This window comes from Rattus rattus, chromosome 13, assembly GCF_011064425.1.
Source record: "Rattus rattus isolate New Zealand chromosome 13, Rrattus_CSIRO_v1, whole genome shotgun sequence".
Lineage (NCBI taxonomy): Eukaryota > Metazoa > Chordata > Mammalia > Rodentia > Muridae > Rattus > Rattus rattus.
Genome location: NC_046166.1, coordinates 43,544,379 through 43,563,164, shown reverse-complemented (window position 1 = coordinate 43,563,164; position 18,786 = coordinate 43,544,379).

The window sequence follows — 18,786 nt, the reverse complement described above, 5'->3', positions numbered from 1 at the left end:
TAGATAGATAGATAGATAGATAGATAGATAGATAGAGGAAAAAGTAAAAGTGGAATTAAAGCTAAGTAAGAAATTTTTATGGAAGAAAATCTGAAATACTTATAATTTCTTCAAGCTGTTAAACTTTAAGAATAGTTATATATTTTGGAAATTATTGGTTACTAGTACACTGAATATGTTACTTGTAGTTATAAATACTATGTGCATACATTTTACTAACCAGGAACATGATATCTTAGTGTACATCATTTACATAGTGTGTCTAATTTCTGAAGAACTTCATTTTTAAAGAACACAAAATTACTTATACTTTATTGTGAAAGTTTATAGGAATTCAGAACAATTAAGATTTTCTCGAATTTACATTTAGGCTCCTATACATTTCAAAAGCCATATATTTTATATTAGTTGTAAAATGTTCTAATTGGTATCATTAGGAAAGCTGTATAGTAGAGAAGGGAATGAAAGTGACCAAAACTCATTATAGAAAATTATCAAAAAATATCAAAATATATATATTTAAAAAGAAAAGCTGTATAAACAAAGCGATCCCCACTTATAACATGGAGAAGGACAGAGAACGACATGCCTGTCAGACTAAGGTTAAGCCAACAGTTTGAAATCAACTGTCCTATGTCTGCTTGGAAGATAGAAAGCAATAGCAAAGCAAGTTGGTATTGTTTGTTCTTTATTTGAATGGCTGATGGAGCAGCCAGGACTTTAGGTGGCCGACTTTTGGCCTGGCACTCTTAGTTACATATACTTTTGTAGTGTGTACATGTATGGGTTGGGAAGGGGCTATAGAAAATCTCAGAATACTAACCAAGAGTCATTGATGACTGGAGAACAAGAGAAGTAACATTTAAAACACGAATCCATAGTCCAGCCCTGAACTGAAGATGTGAGAGGAACTGCCAGGAACTTGATGGACAACACAAACACAGTCAAACCCACAGCTGCCTCAGAGGATGAGCCCGCTACATCTGCCTGCCTCTGCAGGGTGCTTTGTGCACAGAGCATCCTTGTTTTGCCCACGACTTATTAAAATTGTTGTCCGTCACTTCAAGTGTCTTATTATACTATAGAAATGTCACATTCTATACGTCTTACTTCTTGCTCGTTTCCTTTTCTTCTGATTTTTCCCACATAAAGGAAACTGATACTAAACACGCTTACTAAACCACTTTACCACTACTATCCACTGAGTACTCGAAAACTAATTTCCAAAACAGAAACGAGTTTAAAACTTGGAACTTGCTTCCTGCGTCTGTTCCATGTTTGCCTCACAAGAAGCCTTGGAAAGTCTACTGCAGCCGAATCCATCAGATAATTGAAGCCTCTGAGAGGATGGTATTTTCCACATATCTCATTTTGGGCCAAACCCTAAAATTATCCAAACATTTACTTTTGATTTGCTGGAAAGATTAAGATATTTCTTGCAACTTTGGCTAAATGCATCCCGTAGTTCAAACTTAAATTTTTGGCTGAAGAACTCAGTTTTACCCAAGTGATGCATAGTTTATAACCAAGAAAAACCTGTTGTAAACACTCACGGTCTTTTGGATTAAGTAAGCTCTTATAACAGTTTTTATCAGTGGGATTAATTTTCTAATTCAAGAAGCAAAGTTGGTATAAAAAATGAGAACTGTTTTAAGTTTTTCTTGAAGAGAGAACTACGTGATCTTTATTTTTTATCATTAACTGCAATGCCATGAACAAGAGCAGTTCCCCACCATTGAGTATCAAATTGAATATGATTTAGGAAACAAATAATCTAAAATCAAAAGAATTTCAGCTCTCTCATGGGATCAATATTATATTTTCTAAACATCTTTCAGCTTCTGCCCACATAATAAAAATTTTAGTAGAAATTTGTTATTTTTGAATATAGTTATGAATTTATTGAGATATTCATCATTAAAAATTAAAAATACAATAAAAAGAGCAATGTATCACTAAGACTCAGTACCTTAGTCAATCCACATCCGTAAAGCATTGTGAAATAGTTGGGGATTAACACAAAAATTCACAACTGGACAATGTGCACAACATAAGAGACATTGAAGCACTCATTCCTAAAAGAAATGCCTTCATTAAACTCCTACCTTCAAGGCTCAGAGACCAATGCAGAAGAGGAGGTAGAAACAACATAAGAATCAGAGGTGATGGTTGATTTCAAGGACATAGAGTCTTCCATACACATCGGGGCTAACACACATGAGCTCACAGAGACTGGGGCAGCATGCACACATCCAGGAGTAAGTCGGAAAGGTCCTAACTGAGGTTGAAATGGTCCAATGACTAACTGAGAAGCTATTAGCAATGGAAACCTGTGGCAGCGAGGAAATCCTTTTTCTCCAATGGCATGTCACTAGTATGTCAACCACACTCCAGAACAGGCCCCACGTCCAGGAGCGGCCGGCCACCATGAAGCAAACCTAACGTTGTTTTGTTTGGTTGGTTTCTTTTGTTTCGTTTTGTTTTGCTTTTGGCAGATTTTGTCATACTGGTATTTTGATTTTCATTTTTGTGTTTCTGTTGTTTTGTTCTAATTTGTTTTGAATAATAGAGAGAAAGAACATAGAATTGGGTTTGTAGAGACTTAGAGAGGACCTGGAAGATGTGAAGAAGGAAAAAAAAATCATTATAAAAAGATCTAATGAAAAAACTTTAAATAAAGAAAAACTATTGAGTGAGAAAAACACCGGGTGTTATTTTTGATAATGAGCACTATTTAAGAATCTTTTGAAACAACCATCTAACATTAGCTGACTTCCCCAAACATTTTTGTACATAAAAAAATCCTGCGGCCCAAAATATCCAGAAAAATAAATTAAGCACAATTAGTGTTTTATTACAAGACATGTACCGTTCTCCAATATGAAAAAGAGAGAGAAAGGCATGGTGATGTTCTGACTTAATTAATTTACATTCTCCTTTAACTTCCTCTCTCTAGAGATTTTTGTGTAATAATTAAGAGTGGAAATAAAAAGCCTTCCAAAAGCCACTATAAAAAACTCCTGTTTACTTTAATGGATTGGCATTTGTTTCTGTGACTCAGTAAATAACAAACTTGGAAGGTATGAAAGAAAAATGGCAAACTAATTACCCTAAAATCTACCATTAGTTTATTAAAGAGAATTTTATCAAGTACATTGGGTTATTAGCTTTTTTAATTCCTAAGACTGAGATAAACTTTATGCAAATCTATAAAATTATCAACATTTATTATGTGGTTTAATTTTCTGATCAACACCATCAGTGATAATGAACATCTTAAAATATGACTCAAGAAATGTTAATACTTTGATTATCTAATTATATAAAATGATATATAGTTTTAATTATATTTATCTCGTAAATTTCTCAGTATCTTTCTATTCAATTCAGTGCTTCATTTGGTATTACATTGGGGTGTATTTTCAAATTATAAGATGTTTCCATAAAGGTTCATCTTGATTTTCAGATTCCAATGAATATTTAATTCCTAAATATTTAGGCACATTTGTAATACCATGTAAAGTTGTTCTGCAGTAAGAAAACCAAATGCATTTATATTGAAGATAGTAATCGGCTGCCTCTCTCTGTTCCATATAGATTGCTATGGCTTTTTAAAAAGCTTAAAACCAGGAGGGTTTCAAGAAATCAGAATTTTCTCATATATGCTTTATAAATACTTAAATGGTGCTTTATTCAGCTGCCCAAATGGAACCTGAAATAAGCATATACAATATTGATTCTCTACACAACACATGGTTTGACAGATTGGTATATGATAAGGACTATACCTTTTAGGTGTCTTCTCCTAAAAACCGAGGTTAGAAACATAACAATTTATTTTAGTAAAATTTTTTAAAATGATCTTTGCTTTGTGTTTTGTTTATATTTATAGGAAGGCTAAGGGTAACAACAATAGATAATTGTGTGCAATTGTGCTTGGGCTAAATGCTACACTTGAGCAATTACACTGGGCACCAATGATAACCAGTCACTCATTTATACTCTAGGATACAGCCCTGAAAAATTGCACATCATTTTTGGTATACATTGTGGTTGAGGAAAGAGGAGTGCACTGGTTGGGTTTTGTCAATTTGACACAAATTAGAGTCACTAGGGAAGAGAGAAGCTCAGTTGAGAAATTTCCTCCGTCAGACTAGTCTGTGCACATTTCTGTGGGACTTTTTCTCTGTACACTGTGTGACTGCCATCCCTGGGCAAGTAAACTGGGTGATATAAGAGAAGCAAGCTGAGAAATCAAGCGAAGTCAGCCAGTAGGCAGATTTCTTCTTGCTGTCTGTTTTGGTTCCAGTCTCTGGGATTCTGTTTGCATTCTTTCTGTGGATCCCTCTACAATGGAGGGAAACCTGCAAGCCATTCAACCCCTTCTTCTTCCAAGTTCCTTTGGTCACTGTTTTCATCACAGCAACAGTGAATCAAATTACGATAGGGCAGAAACAATAAAATAATTGACACAACAAAGTTATTTATCATTTTGTAAGGTTATGGGCAATCAAGTAAAGGACATTTGGGAGCAACTTGCTTTTTGTGGTTATGGAAGATTTCACTTAAGAAACTAAGCTTTTATGCTGGGGGTTGGTAGATGCTTCTTTTTATTTTTTATTGGTTTTTTAATTTATTTATATTTCATATGTTATCTCCTTTCCCAGTTTCCGGTCTATAAACCCCCTATCCCATGCTCCCTCCCTCTTCCTCTATGAGGGTGTTCCCTTACCCATTCACCTACCCCTTCCTGCCTTCCCGCCCTGACATTCCCCTACACTGGGAGAGTCAAGCCTCTGCAGAATCAAGGGCTTCTCCTTCCATTGGTGCCCAACAAGGCCATCCTCTGTTACATATGCAACTGGAGCCATGCATCTATCCATGTGTACTCTTTAGATGGTGGTTTAGTCCCTGGGAGCTCTGGTTGGTTGATACAGTTGTTCTTATGCGGATACATGCTTCTAATCCCAGAACTCCAAAGGCAGAGGCATTTTAATAACAGCCTGGTCTACAAAAGGAAAACCAGGGCTACACAGAAACCCTATCTTGCAAAAGAAGCAAACAAAAAGAAGAGGAGAAAGAGAAGACAAAGGAGAAAATAAAGAAGAAGCCGAAGCCAAAGCAGGAGCAGAAGCAGGAGCAGAAGCAGCAGCAGCAGCAGCAGCAGCAGCAGGAGGAGGAGGGGGAGGAGGAGGAGGAGGAGGAGGAGGAGGAGGAGAACAACGACGAAGAAAACGACGACAACAACAACAACAACAACAAGAATGAGAAGAACAAGAAGAACAAGAAGAAGATTTTAGTACCAATATGAGGGCAGTAGTCCTATGAATGTAAATATATTAAAACAGAATGGAACAAACAGAAGTTAAAGCAGTATCAAGGTACCAAGGGATAGTCTAAACTATTAAGTTTGATATTAAGTTTAATTGGTAAGATGAGTAAGATGGCCATAGGAAAGAGTGTATAGTATCGTATGGAGTAAGACCACTTATGCCTTCGATTGTGCGATGGTGGACTCTGAGTAGAAGAAAGGTATGGTTCGATCAGTTTAGCAGGTGTATTCTGGGTACTAGTAGAAACAAGAGCATACTAACAGAGTAGCTCATCATGATTGTAATTTCTGTAATCTCAATTTAGGAAGCTGAGGGACATAGCTAATAAGTTAAAGGCTAGCCTGGGTTTCGTAGCCTTTGTTTCAAAAATACAAAATTAAGAAAGTCTTGGAAAATGATGATTCCTTCCCTCAGGGTGTTAGCAGTGAAGGTCATGAGAAACGCTCTTATACTAGATATATTTTGAAGTCAGATCCAGTGGATTCTTAGTTGATTATATGTGTGAGAAAATTAAAAGGCTCAAGGAAGATCACAATTCTACAACTAAACAATTAAAAGAATGAACCCTGACACCAACTGAGGTGGGAATGGATACCCGTGGGTATGAGCAGACAGAGATTTGGGTAATTAAGAGCAGATGAGTCGAAATGTTCTCTTTTAAAACAAGAAAACAAAAGGGTGACTTGGATCTCAAGTTCATTTTGCATGTATTGGGTTTAAGATGTTGATACTTTTCAGACACACTGCAGTGGCCCTGCCGACTCTCAGATGGTTTCTATGACTCTATTTATGGAAGCATTATCCTGGTCCTCCCATCAGGACAAATTTACCTGACTCAGCTCAGAGAACTTTACAACACCCTCGGTTAGAATAAAAGGTCAAAGGCAGCTTTCCTGGGTGGTATAAGAGGAGAAAGTTATTTTAAATGTCAATAATCTCAATCCTCAAGCAGTTTGTCACTACCAATCTAAAGCTGAACAGAGACAGAGGCACCTGGTACGTAGGTGTAATGAAAAATGATTTCCCAGTGACAAACTTGAAATATCTCACCATGAAGGGCAGTCAACCACACAGCCAAGTAGTTCCCTCTCAGAATAGCATTATTGAAATCTTATAATGTTATTTTTGCCTGCCTTGTCTTGAAATCTCCTCGGACAGCCACAAATCTGTCAGTCCCATTCTTTTGTGTATTGGTTGCATTGATTTTTCTGAAGGTTGGGGTTTATGCTATAGTGTGGTGGGGACCGAGGAGGCTACACAGAGAATACTAATCACAATATGGACACAGTTTAATCCGAATATTTAACCAAAATCAGGACATATCACTCAATAAAAACTTGGATTTTTATATTTCAAGTGTAAACATGGGTTTTAGAAGATAATGTTTTGGTATTAAAATATTGGGATTTCCAGAATACTGTGGTTGATGATGCAATTATATAAGACAGCATTTTAGAACGTCCAGGACTGCACCAGTATATGCAGTTCATACAGTTGCCATGGATACAGCAGATAGAGTAGACGTTTACTAGAGAGTTTCAGTTGGTTTTCCCCGCTATGATTCACAAGGAACAGAAAGTTAAAGACTATGGAAGACTGTTGATACTAACCATGGGAAAAGTCCACAAAGGTCTTTTCATATTCACTCTGGCTGTGTAAAATTACTTTGTGTGATTCACTAAAGAAAATGTGCTAATTTTTTTGTTTTATAAAAAAAAAAAGAGTGAAAATTGTGGTCCAAAACCAAAGAAATAAATTGAAGGTAGTAATACAATTGGAGCAGTAGAGGCAAGAGGATCATGGCCTACCTGGGCTATTCAGGAAAAAACCCTGTCTCCAAAGTAAGGAAGGGAGGGCACAAAAGAGAGAGAGAGAAATAAATAAATAAATAAATAAATAAATAAATAAATAAATAAATAAATTACACTGTATTAGGAAGCAACACATAAAATCAGAACATAGTAAGCATTTAATCACATTTTCTGCAAGTTCTTAGCACAATGTCCAAGTCATGAGGTTAAATGACATCGGGGAGAAAAATTCGTGAGAGCTTCAGAAGTTTTTGTTTTTTTTAAAAAAAAAGGTGCTCCGGAGTGTAAAGCATCCTTCAGTGATCGGAGTGTTCCCTTCACGTCACATGCAGGGAACAAAATGACACCTCACTGGCAATAAATCTGTGGTTTTGATTTTAAAGTCCTATAGGGCAGGGTAATTCTCTTTGTGTGGCTCTGTGAGCAGCTCTGTGCACACTGGAACATTTAATCAGTGCTACTCAATAATGAATATGGGGTTTTACAGCACAGAGGAAAATTGGCCCTGAGAGGAAAATATCTGACTCCGGGCGCTAAGTGCTCTCCTTTTTGTAGCTGAACAGCATCTTTCTTAGGCCATCACTGTGCTCAGCCTTGAGGTAGAGAAGCACTTTCATTTACCTTGAACCATCCCAAGGTTAGGTCCAGAGATGACCAAAAATAGAACATAGATTACATGCTCCACCTCACTGGAAAACCTGGGAAACTAACACTGATTCTCCAAGGGTCACTCACTTCAGGCCAGTGTATCGGAAGGTCATGCTGCTCCCAGACCACCATGTGCAGAAGCACTCAAGGTCCAAGGGTTCTTAAAGACATCTTCAGAGGCAGTTGAAAGGATAATTCCCCTCTAGTATCCATGGCATAATTCCTTTTAGTACTGGACAGAGTACAATAAGCACTACATATCTGCTCATTAGACTCTTGTCTCCAAATGCAGTCAATAGCAAGATAAAGCCATCAGAGTCCAAGGGCAACAAGAAAATATTCAAGAAGTGGAGATGATGGGCCTTACCTGTGGGGCTGTCAGCAGCGTACTCTGTGTTTTCCTGGAGAGAATGAGTTCAATCAAGAGCCTCCCTGCACAACCACACTAAGGTTCAGTCTGGAGAGAATGCTTCTATCTGTTTTTAGATTGACTAGTCTAGAAAATGCCCAATATCATTACAGCTTTTTCATTTTTTGTGTGTGCTAACCACAAATTCTATGTTTTCTTTTCTGACCTCTAACTCGTATAAATAGGACCTTTGAAAATGTCTTCATTCCAAAGGGTTAAGAGAGAATTTTTGAAATATTATTCAATGGATATGAAAAGGAACAGACATACAGAAAATATTTAATAGGCTATGTAAGCTACTCTTAGAGAGCAGAGTCACAGGTATTTTTCAGTGCCAATTTTGGCATTTGTGTGTGAATTTTCACTTTTAAGCCAGCACACTCCTACAAAATAAGAAATAAAATTTCTTCTTACTAAAATTGCTCAGAGAACCAGAGTTTTTTTTCAATCTTGTACTATTTTTAATACCAATTAAAAACTGATCACACCCAGACAAAATTAGTAGAGTATCATTTGACATTTTGATACATACATATTTTGTGCATACACACAGTGACCAGGAAACCCACAACGTATTAAAACCTACCAGAAGAAGGAATATACTTCTTCCTCACTCTTAGAAGCTCATAAGTGACAATGGGATTCTACATGGGCATTCATGCAAGAGCATCAAAGTGACACATACACACACAGAGAGAGAGAGAGAGAGAGAGAGAGAGAGAGAGAGAGAGAGAGAGAGAGAGAGAGAGATCAATTCAATTCCTACAATTCTAACTGGCAGAAACTAAGTTATAAATCTTGTCAGTTAATTGAATGAATTAGTTTACCTACTTGAAAAAAGAGTTAACATTTCCTCTACAATTTCGAGTCATTTACATTCAATCAAGCTCTCAGACAGCTCTTAAATGCAGAACCAAACTGTGATTCTGTGATCTCTGGCTCCTAGTTTGCTGTTCCTATCTATCTACTCATTTTAGGAGCCAGTGGGCAGGAGTATAAGAGCTTACTAGAAACAAGAACAAGACACAGAAGGAGCCTCTGCCATTTGGGCTGTCCTATCCAAGAAAGATATTACAGTAAACAATTTTGTTTTATGTGGATATGTGCCACAAAGCCTGTTTCCGTTCTTTCTTTCTTTTCATTGAAAAAAATGTCATACAGTGTATCCTCATCTTAGTTTCTATCACCCAATTCCTCCCTGATCTTCCCAATATCCCACCCAACTTCATGCTTATGTTCATTCTCTCTCTCTCTCTCTCTCTCTCTCTCTCTCTCTGTGTGTGTGTGTGTGTATGTGTGTGTGTGTGTGTAAAAGGCGAAGAAATAAACCATAATAATAAAAACTATAAAAATTAGATATACATACACACACAAAACCCAAACCCATAAAATCACAAAGTTGGAAACCATTATATAAAAGGCAAAAGGCCAATATGGAAAAAAAATCCAAAAAAAAAAAAAACATTATGAGACAAAAAGTCTGCAAAAATACCATTAAGTTTTCTTTGTGTTGCCATTTATTGTTGGTCATGGGGCACATTCTTAACTCTGGCTTACATACGCAGTGAGGCTCCTTCAGAGAAAATTAATTTTTCATTTGCAAGGAATGGTAATTGAAGATAGCTTCTTGGTTAGGGATGGTAGTTCCTATGTCCTCTTTCCCCTCTTAATGCTGAGAGGCCGTCTGTCTCATACCTGTGGAAGCCCTGTTCATGCTTCCACAGTTTCTGAGAGTCCGTGTGTATATAGGTCACGTTGTGTCTGCAAGACACTGTGTCTGTGGCGTCATCCATCACCTCCAGCTCTTCACATTTAGCAGCTACCAGAGGACTACCTGCTAACACTAAACAAAAATCACATCTCTCTGCTGAATGCCATTCACTCCTCCAATCCTGGGAGATTTATAGCCCCCTTTACACTAAATAAAGAAGTCTTTTCATTATCCAAAACCTTGACAGGAAAGAGAGGTGTACAGTGTTTGAAAGAGAAATTCATTTCGCTTTCTCTGGCTTTTAAAACAATTGCAAAAATCAATGCAAAGGAAGGGAAATCTAATTTGCTTGATCACTTCAGAGGCTCCGCTCATGGCCTCTTGCCTTTGGACTTTAATGAAGCAGCACATCTTTGAGGACACAGTCTCCAATACCCAACTTCCAATAACCAGGCCTCATTTTATATTCTCACCAACTCATAATAACACCATAACATGGAGACCAAGCCTTCCACATACAGGAATGATGGGAACCACAAACAATATTCATAAAGGACTTCAGATACAACCACAATACTCGGGCTAGGGACTCTGGATTTTCGCCATTCTACTGAGATACTCGTTAGATAGATGGCTCAGTTTAAAGTACATTAGTTACATTAAGTGGGATAATTAGTGGTTGACTAAATAACTCTTTTCAGAGGGCATGCAGTTTGTGGAATCGCGCTTGATGTTTTTTTAATGCTCAGGCTGTTTTTGTATCTAGCCTCATTTTCAGTCCTCGTTCTCAGATCAAATGAGCCAGCTAGAACTGCGCCATCTCTGCAGTTCAGTAACTAGTAGCCATGGAGTCTTCTCATCACACATGCTAAGCACATATTTATTACGTCACTCCTGACGTGACTAATAGCAGTATTTACAGTCATATTTTCTGAGAAAAAGATAGGAGCCACCTTGTGCTGAGAACCCTTTGCTACAAATTCTCTGTTGAAAGTTGGGTGTTCTGGGAAACATCCCTTAGAAGGTGGTTAGGACACAGGCTAGTCCTCTGTGAGAATTCTTCCTACTAGCATCAGTGGAAAAGCAATGAGCATGGAGGAGGGGGGAGAAAGCTGTGGAGCTAAAATGATCCATCATCATTGTCTCAGGCAGGGTCAAAGTGTCTCGGAAGCTACACTCTCATTTTTATTAGCCATTAGATATGGACTGCCACTTGGAAGGAACTGACCTTGAGCACAGTGGCTCGATAAAATGATATCTGAGAACATTTGCAAATAGGGACTTGGTTCTGACAGTTCTAGTAGCATCTGTGGCACAACAAGACCTAACCTGACAGCATATCTGTGCAGTAGCCAAGACACTAACCATCATCCTGTAAGCAATGGAGTCCATCTGGATTACATACATGTTTCTGAGCTGCTCCAAACCTGAATTCAAAATCTGCACCTAGAGAACCAGGAATGGTCAGGATGTCTTAGTAAGTTACTGAGAATGGTAGTAAAAACAAATCAGTAACCCTTATTCCACTCCTTATAGCCACTATTTAGTTTTCTACCTGTGTGGGATACTGTTATTTAAAACTTTTAGTGAGAGCTGAATGCTACATCTTTGTGGTCCGTTCTCACTAAGCATTATCGCTAAACTTGAGCAGACTCCCTAATCCTCTAATATCTACAGCTCAGGACTGCAGTACGTAACATGATGGATTGTATGGGACCCTACAGGTATTATTTAATCATGAATGTGCCCCAAAGGCTTATGTTTTAAACACTTGGTCCACAACTAGTAGCCCTGTATTGATAGTTGTTATCAATCCTTTGGGACCATATTCTAAGTAGCAGAAAAGGATTATTGGGGTAAAGCTTTGAGGAGGATACCAGCCTCTATTCAGGACCCCACTGTCTGGTTCTTGATTCACCAAATATAATAATGACCTACCACAATCAAAGCCATGAAAACCCTATGCCTTTCCCAGGACAATAGACTGAATCAATGAGCTCAAAACTTTCAACCATTTCTCCCTTCCTTTCTTGTCTCTATCAGGTATTTGATCAGAGCAAGAGAAAATGGAACTAATATATGTACTTCAAATATAATTTGATATAAAGTAGAAACACTTCTCTGATATCTAGTGTCCTATGGAATTCTATGCCTATAAATCAGGCCTTCTATCATTTCCCAGAGGAAGCAAGACAGCACAAACATGGACTCATGCCTACCTCCTTAGAGAAACAAGCAAACATGTCTATCATGAGGAGAGGAAAATCTGTTCTCAATGTGACTACCGGACTTCTTGCAGTATGACACCCAAGTCACACTGAGGACCTTTGTTGTTTGTAAGTTTGACATCTGGTAAAGAGAAAGAGCTTCACCAGCCTTGGTACATGGAAGCCAACCAGTACAATTATTCCACAGCCACCATTTTGTACTTCAACTTATGGTAGAACTGCTGTGGTTATAAATAGAAGTTAGCTCATACCAATTAAACAAGTTTTTTATACTTATGTGTTTAGTATGATTCCTATGGTGGATATTCTCATAAATTTTGTTTGTTTATTTGTTTGTTTGTAGAGTTGTTTGTTTTGTTTTGTTTGTTTGTTTGTTGTTTCTTGCTTGCTTGACATCTCAGACTGGTACTCACTTTGTAAGCTGGCTCCAGATCCTCACCAATCCTCCTATTCCAGACTCCTGACCACTGGGATTATAGACATGAATGCACCATCCAAAAACATATCAAACTCTCTTTCAACCATTTTACAAAACAAGACCCACCAGATTTTCCACTCACTGAACTTTCTTTACATGCTCAAAGAATAAAGAGGCTCTCAGCTCAGGGGGCACCAAAGGAGACCCTCTCAGGCTTTTCCAAACCTGTTCTGGAAAGCTGAGTTTTTATTTCTGGTCCAGAAGACCAAAGCTTCATCATGGATTTTAATAAGTGACTTCACGGATTTTTATACTTGTATACACTTTCATATGGCCACTCGCATGCCTTTTTCTGACACTACCTTATTACAATAGCTTAGCCTTTTCCCCAGGGCTTTCTGACTAGTATTGCCTGCCCATTTGCGACCACTCATGCACTTGGGTTGCTTTCTCTGGTTGCCTGAAGCTTTGCCCAGTGGGGAATATTTCCCACACCTTTGTCTTCCAAGAGCACTCTTGAGGAAAGCTGCTGTTGCTGTCCAGTTGGAACCACCCACGTTCCAACTGCCAGTTTATGAATCAGTCGTGGGTTTTTCCTTTTCATTCATATATCACATATTTATGAGACAGTCCAACGGATGCAACGTAACCCTACCCGGCCGCTCAAGGGACCGAGTGTGCATCATGGAGGGGAACTTTTGTTCTGTGACTGCAGGTAGCATTCGAATCTGTACTACCTGATCTAAGTTGCTTGTATCCTTTTCTCTGCTCATGTTAAAATGTGAACATATTACTTCTGGCCTTCTGTAGACTCTTTTCAATATCCATCTGCCCCAGTTCCAGACACTTGTCATTTAATGTGTCATGGTCAGCTTCTCTGTTTATATCAGGGTCTAGCCATAGGCAGACATTGTTTTTCACATCATTTTCTGCTACAGATGGCTTGGCTTTACTGCAGACCATTGGAGCTTGCTGTTTTCTCATTGGAGTCTGTCATATATTTCTCCTAGAATTCTGTTTTGGTACAACAGAACCTCTAACATCACAGGATCTTATGGAATGTGTGACCCAAGTGAAGGGAATACTTGTTTTAGTTGGAAACTGCTATCACACTCTTTGTGCAGGGACCCAGTCTGAACTGTCAAATTCTGTCACTATTGCATGAGCCAGATCATTGTATACAAGGTGCTAGTATGAGGCCTCCAAACCTTGAAAAGATTTATGAAACATTGTTTCATCTTCATGCCGAACCATGAAGATTCATCTGATCATATCTTTTACATTTTTAAAATTAGCATTCATGATAATTGACCATTTACATTTTCAGGACACCCAAAGTATTCTGAATATAACAGTAAACTTTTAGAAGTTGGTTTAGCTATTTAGCAGAATAATAGTCATAAATTCTCTCTTCGAGCCTATAACCTGCCTTGCCATGGATTTATGGCACTGTCATTTATTATCATTAAACCCATAGATAAATGCATTTCTCAACTCTTATCAAAGAAGCTTTTTGTTTTGCATTTTGATGGTGACAGACGCAGAGATGAACAAATAGTCAACATCAAGAGAAAAAGAAACTGAAGTGGGCTCAGGTCTAAACTGTATATCCCCTTTAACCCCAAGGCTCAGAGATCATCATGGGAAATGGAACAGAAAGATTGGAAGAGCAAGAAGCAATGGGTAACTACAGTCACACAGTGTCTTCAAGACACAATAAGGTTTGAAACCACAGAGGCTGTGACATGTCTAAGATATATACAAGAACAAGGTGGATAAAATCCCAGCATGTACTGGGAGGTGGTCACAGAACTGGATGCTTTCTGAGGTGCTGTTGCTGATTGGTGACTGCTAAGAGAGGGAGTCAATTTTTAGAAGTTTTAATTTAGATAATCTTTTATTATTCACTTTAGAACCTCATCACTGTCTCTCCACCACCACCCCCTTTTCTCTTTTGAGAGACATGTCCCTCCCTCCCCTGCCCTGGCACATTAACTCTCTCCCAGTGGCACTCCTCCCACTGAGGACACACAAGACTGCCGAGTTAGGGGAAGGGGGTTCCAAAGACAGGCAACTGCTTTGGATAACCACTGCTCCTGTTGTTTGGGACCTGTAGAAATAAATATTATAACATTAATTCCAGAGGGAAGCTCACGGCTTTATGTTCCCCAATGAAAGACACACATACAACCTTTATATTCTAATGTACCTTAAACACAACAATAGCTGGGCCACTGCCTAAACTCCACAAGGTTAATCTTGAGTTATTACTTACTAATGCTAGCTCTATTTTGGCTACTCTGAATCCAGAGGGCTGCCCAACTCTGGGTCATGCTCTCCTGGCTCCTTCACATGGGGCCCATACCTCTGTACTGCACTCTGGTATGGCTTCCCCGGGTGCAGATCTCTCCTTTCTTCTCCTCCTGGTCCCAAGACCCATAATCCTGAAATCCCACCTCTATCTCTTCTGCTCAGCTATTGGCTGTTGACATCTTTCTTTACCAATCAGAACCAACTGGGGGCTACTTACAGACACTCTCATAGGAAGATTTTTGGGAAACATAATTAGCATTCATAATACAAGCAGCTACAGGATCCTACATGAAGATTGAGCTACACGTCTGCTACACAAGTGTGGTGGGCCTTGGTCCAGCCCATGTATGCTCTTTGGTTGATGGTTCTATCTCCGAGAGCCCCCCGACAATCCAGGTTAGTTGACTTTGTTGATCTTCCTGTGGAGTTTTTGTACCCTTCTGGGCCTCCAATCCTTACCCCAACACTTCCCTAAGAGTTTCCACGTTTCATTCGATGTTTGGCTGTGGGTCTGTGCAACTATCTGAGTCGGCTCCTGTCTGCAAGCATAGCAGAGTATCATTAATAGTGCCAGCGATTGGTGCTTACTAGTGGAATGGGTCTCTGTTTGGGCCCGTTGTTGCTTGGCCATTCCCTGATCCCTACATTTTGGGTCAGGTCAAAAGTTTTGTGGGTTGGTTGGTTTTCCTATCACTCCACTGAGGTTCCTGCATACAGGGAATGGCCTCTTCAGGTTCTATATCCCCACTGCTATGAGTCTCAGCTAATGTTACCCCCATTGATTCTTGAATGCCTCCTCTATCACAGGTCTCTGGCAGGTACTCCAGATGCCACCCTCCTCCTTCTCTACCAGCTAAAGATTTCATTCATTTTCATGGTCATCAGGCCAACTCCCTTGTACCTACCCACAACTGGTCCTTAACCCCACTTTCTTTCCCCATCACTTCTCTGGTACAGTTCCCTCTGCCTCCTACAACTTTTTTATTCCCCCACCTAAGTGAGATTCAAGCATCCTCACTTGGGTCTTCCTTTCTGTTTAGATTCTTTGGGATTGTAGTATGTACCTTTTACTTTATGGCTAATATAATATGTACTTATAAATGAGTACATACAGTGCATGTTCTTTTAGGTCTAGGTTACCTCACTCATAATAATAATATCAAGCATCCATTTGCATGATATCTTTGTTTTTAATATCCGAATAGTATTCAATTGTGTAGTTGTACCACATTTTCTTTATCTACTTCAGTTGAGGTACATCTTGGTTGTTTCCAGTTTCTGGCTATTATAAATAAAGCTTCTATGAATATAGTTCGCTTGGGGCCCTCGTGGTATAGTAGTAGGGCATCTTGTGGGCATATGCATAGGAATAGTATAGCTGGGTGTTTAGGTATTAAAAAGCCAGCTTGATTTCCAACATTTACACTCCCACTGGCAATGAAAGAGTGTTGCCCTTGCTCCATATCCTCTCCAGCACGTGCCACCACTTGAGTTTTCCATATTAGCCATTCTGCATTCTGACTGGTGTCAAATAGATCCTGTTTCCACATCAATTCTGTTAGCCTGCATCTTTTTGTGGGAGAATTGAGTTCATTGATGTTGAGAGGTATTAATGACCAGGGATTGATTGTTACTTCTTATTTCTTTGATGTGGGTGGGGTTAGTGTGTGTGTGTGTGTGTGTGTGTGTGTGTGTGTGTGTATGTGTGTGTGTGTGTTCCCTGTTTTGCTACTATAGGATTACTTTTTTCTTGTGTTTTCATAGATTCAGTTGTCCTCCTTTGGATTAGAGTTTTCCTTCTAGTATTTTCTGTAGGGCTGGACTTGTGGATAGTGTTTAAATTTGAATTTGTCTTGAAATATCTTATTTCTCTATCAATGATAATTGATGGTTTTGCTGGGTATAGTAGTCTAGGTTGGCACCTGTTGTTTTTCAGAGGTTGTAAGGTATCTGTTGAGACCCTTCTAGCTTTTGAATGTCTGTTGAAAATCAGGTATAATTCTGATATGTCTGATTTTCTATGTTATTTAACCTTTTCCCTTGCTGCTTTTAATATTCTTTCTTTGTTCTGTAGAATCTCGTGTTTTGTTTATTATGTGGCATAAGGATTTTCTCTTCATGTCCAGTCTAATTGGTATTTTATTCTTCTCATATGTTTGTAGGCATGTCTTTCTTTAGGTTGGGAAGTTTTCTTCTATAATTTTGTTGAAAATATTTTCTGGTCCTTGGAGCTGGTACTCTTAACCTTCCCTATTATTCTTTGATTAGGTCATTTCATGGTATCCCATATTTCCTGGATATTTTATGGCAGGAACTTTTTAGATTTAACACTTTCTTCGACCTATCAATTTCTTCTGTTGTATCTTCTGTGCCTGAGAATGTTTTCATCCATCTCTTATATTAGGTTGATGAAGTTTGCATCAAGTTTTCCTGTTTTCCATCCCCAGGACTCCCTCAGTTTGTGTTTTCTTTATTGCTTCTATTTTCATTTTCAGGTCTTGAAGTGTTTTATTTATTTCCTTCACCTGTTCAATTGTTTTTTTCCCATTATTTATTTAAGGGATTTATTTGTTTTCTGTTTAAAGCCCTCTACCTATTTAATGTATTTTCCCGTATTTCATTAAGGGTTTATTCATTTACTCTTTAAAGGCCTCTGTCGTCTTTATGAGATTGGATTTAGGGTCATTTTCTTGTGCTTCGATTGTTTTAGGATATCTAGGACTTTTTGTAATAGGGTAGCTATGCTCTGAAAGTGTCATACTGCCCTGGGTTTTGTTGATTGTGTTCTTTCAAGGGTCTTTAGCCATCTGGATGGCATTAGTGCCTAGGTGTTCCTGTTGTGGTATGTGATATGAGGGGACCTAACCTCAGTGATCCTGGTGTGGCAGTCCTCTGATGGATACTCTAAGGCTGTATGTTTCTAGGTCAGCAGGTCTGATGAAGGTGGGTTAATAGGTAGTGGGAGATTGGGAGATCCATCAAGAATAGAAGACTTCTTAGGAAAGCTGGGGATGTCTCCATAGGGCTCAGAGGGCATCAAAAATGCAGGAAGGGAATGTAACCTGCATTCTTCAGCATCCTTAGATGTGATGAAGGTGAGTGGAGAGGTATCAGGGTAATGGAAGTCTACTGGGGAGAGCAAGTGGCTTAGGGTAGATGGGGGTACCCCAGAGGGCTCATCAGGCAGGGAAGGGAGTTTAACCTGTACTCTTCTGGATCTCCATGTCTGAAGAAGGTGGGTAGAAAGGTGATCAGAAAATGGAGTGAGAGTCAATATTTTAAAGAATTATGAACCCCTAGGAGGCTAACCTGGTAGGTGGGCCTATATCCATGCACATACTGGCAGCACTAAGTGAACTCATTATGCTAGAAGAAAAACAGAAGATATGAAGTCTTTAGGAAATAGTGGGGAGAAATTGGAGGAGTGGGAACAGTAAACCTACATTATATGCATGTATGAAATTCTTCACCCAATAAAGAGGAACTCTGACTCTTCGTGAGCTTTTGCTCACACTCTCTGCAAACTGCGGGTTTGAACTAGCTCTTCAACATACTTGCCCTGCTTTCCACACATCTGATTTGATTAGCAGGCCATGTGTATCAATACTTTATCCCACTGAATTTCAGACAGCCCGTACCCTTTCAGATTCCACTGTGACAGAGGGAGGATAGTTTCTGTGCCTCTAGGGAGAAACAGTAAAATGTAGTTCTGTACATAAAGTACAAACTTTCTGATTCTTCTTTCCAATGAGAAGAGGGAAAAGTCTACCAAGTCAAGAATGCAGGCTAGTGCTATAGGTCATATAATTTAGTTCTTGTAAAAGTAGAGGCTGTGTCACGGAAGCTTCTCTTGAAATGCTTAAGTTCTTTCTGCTTTCTAAGGGCTTCATATCCTGCAGATATGAAAAATGGCAT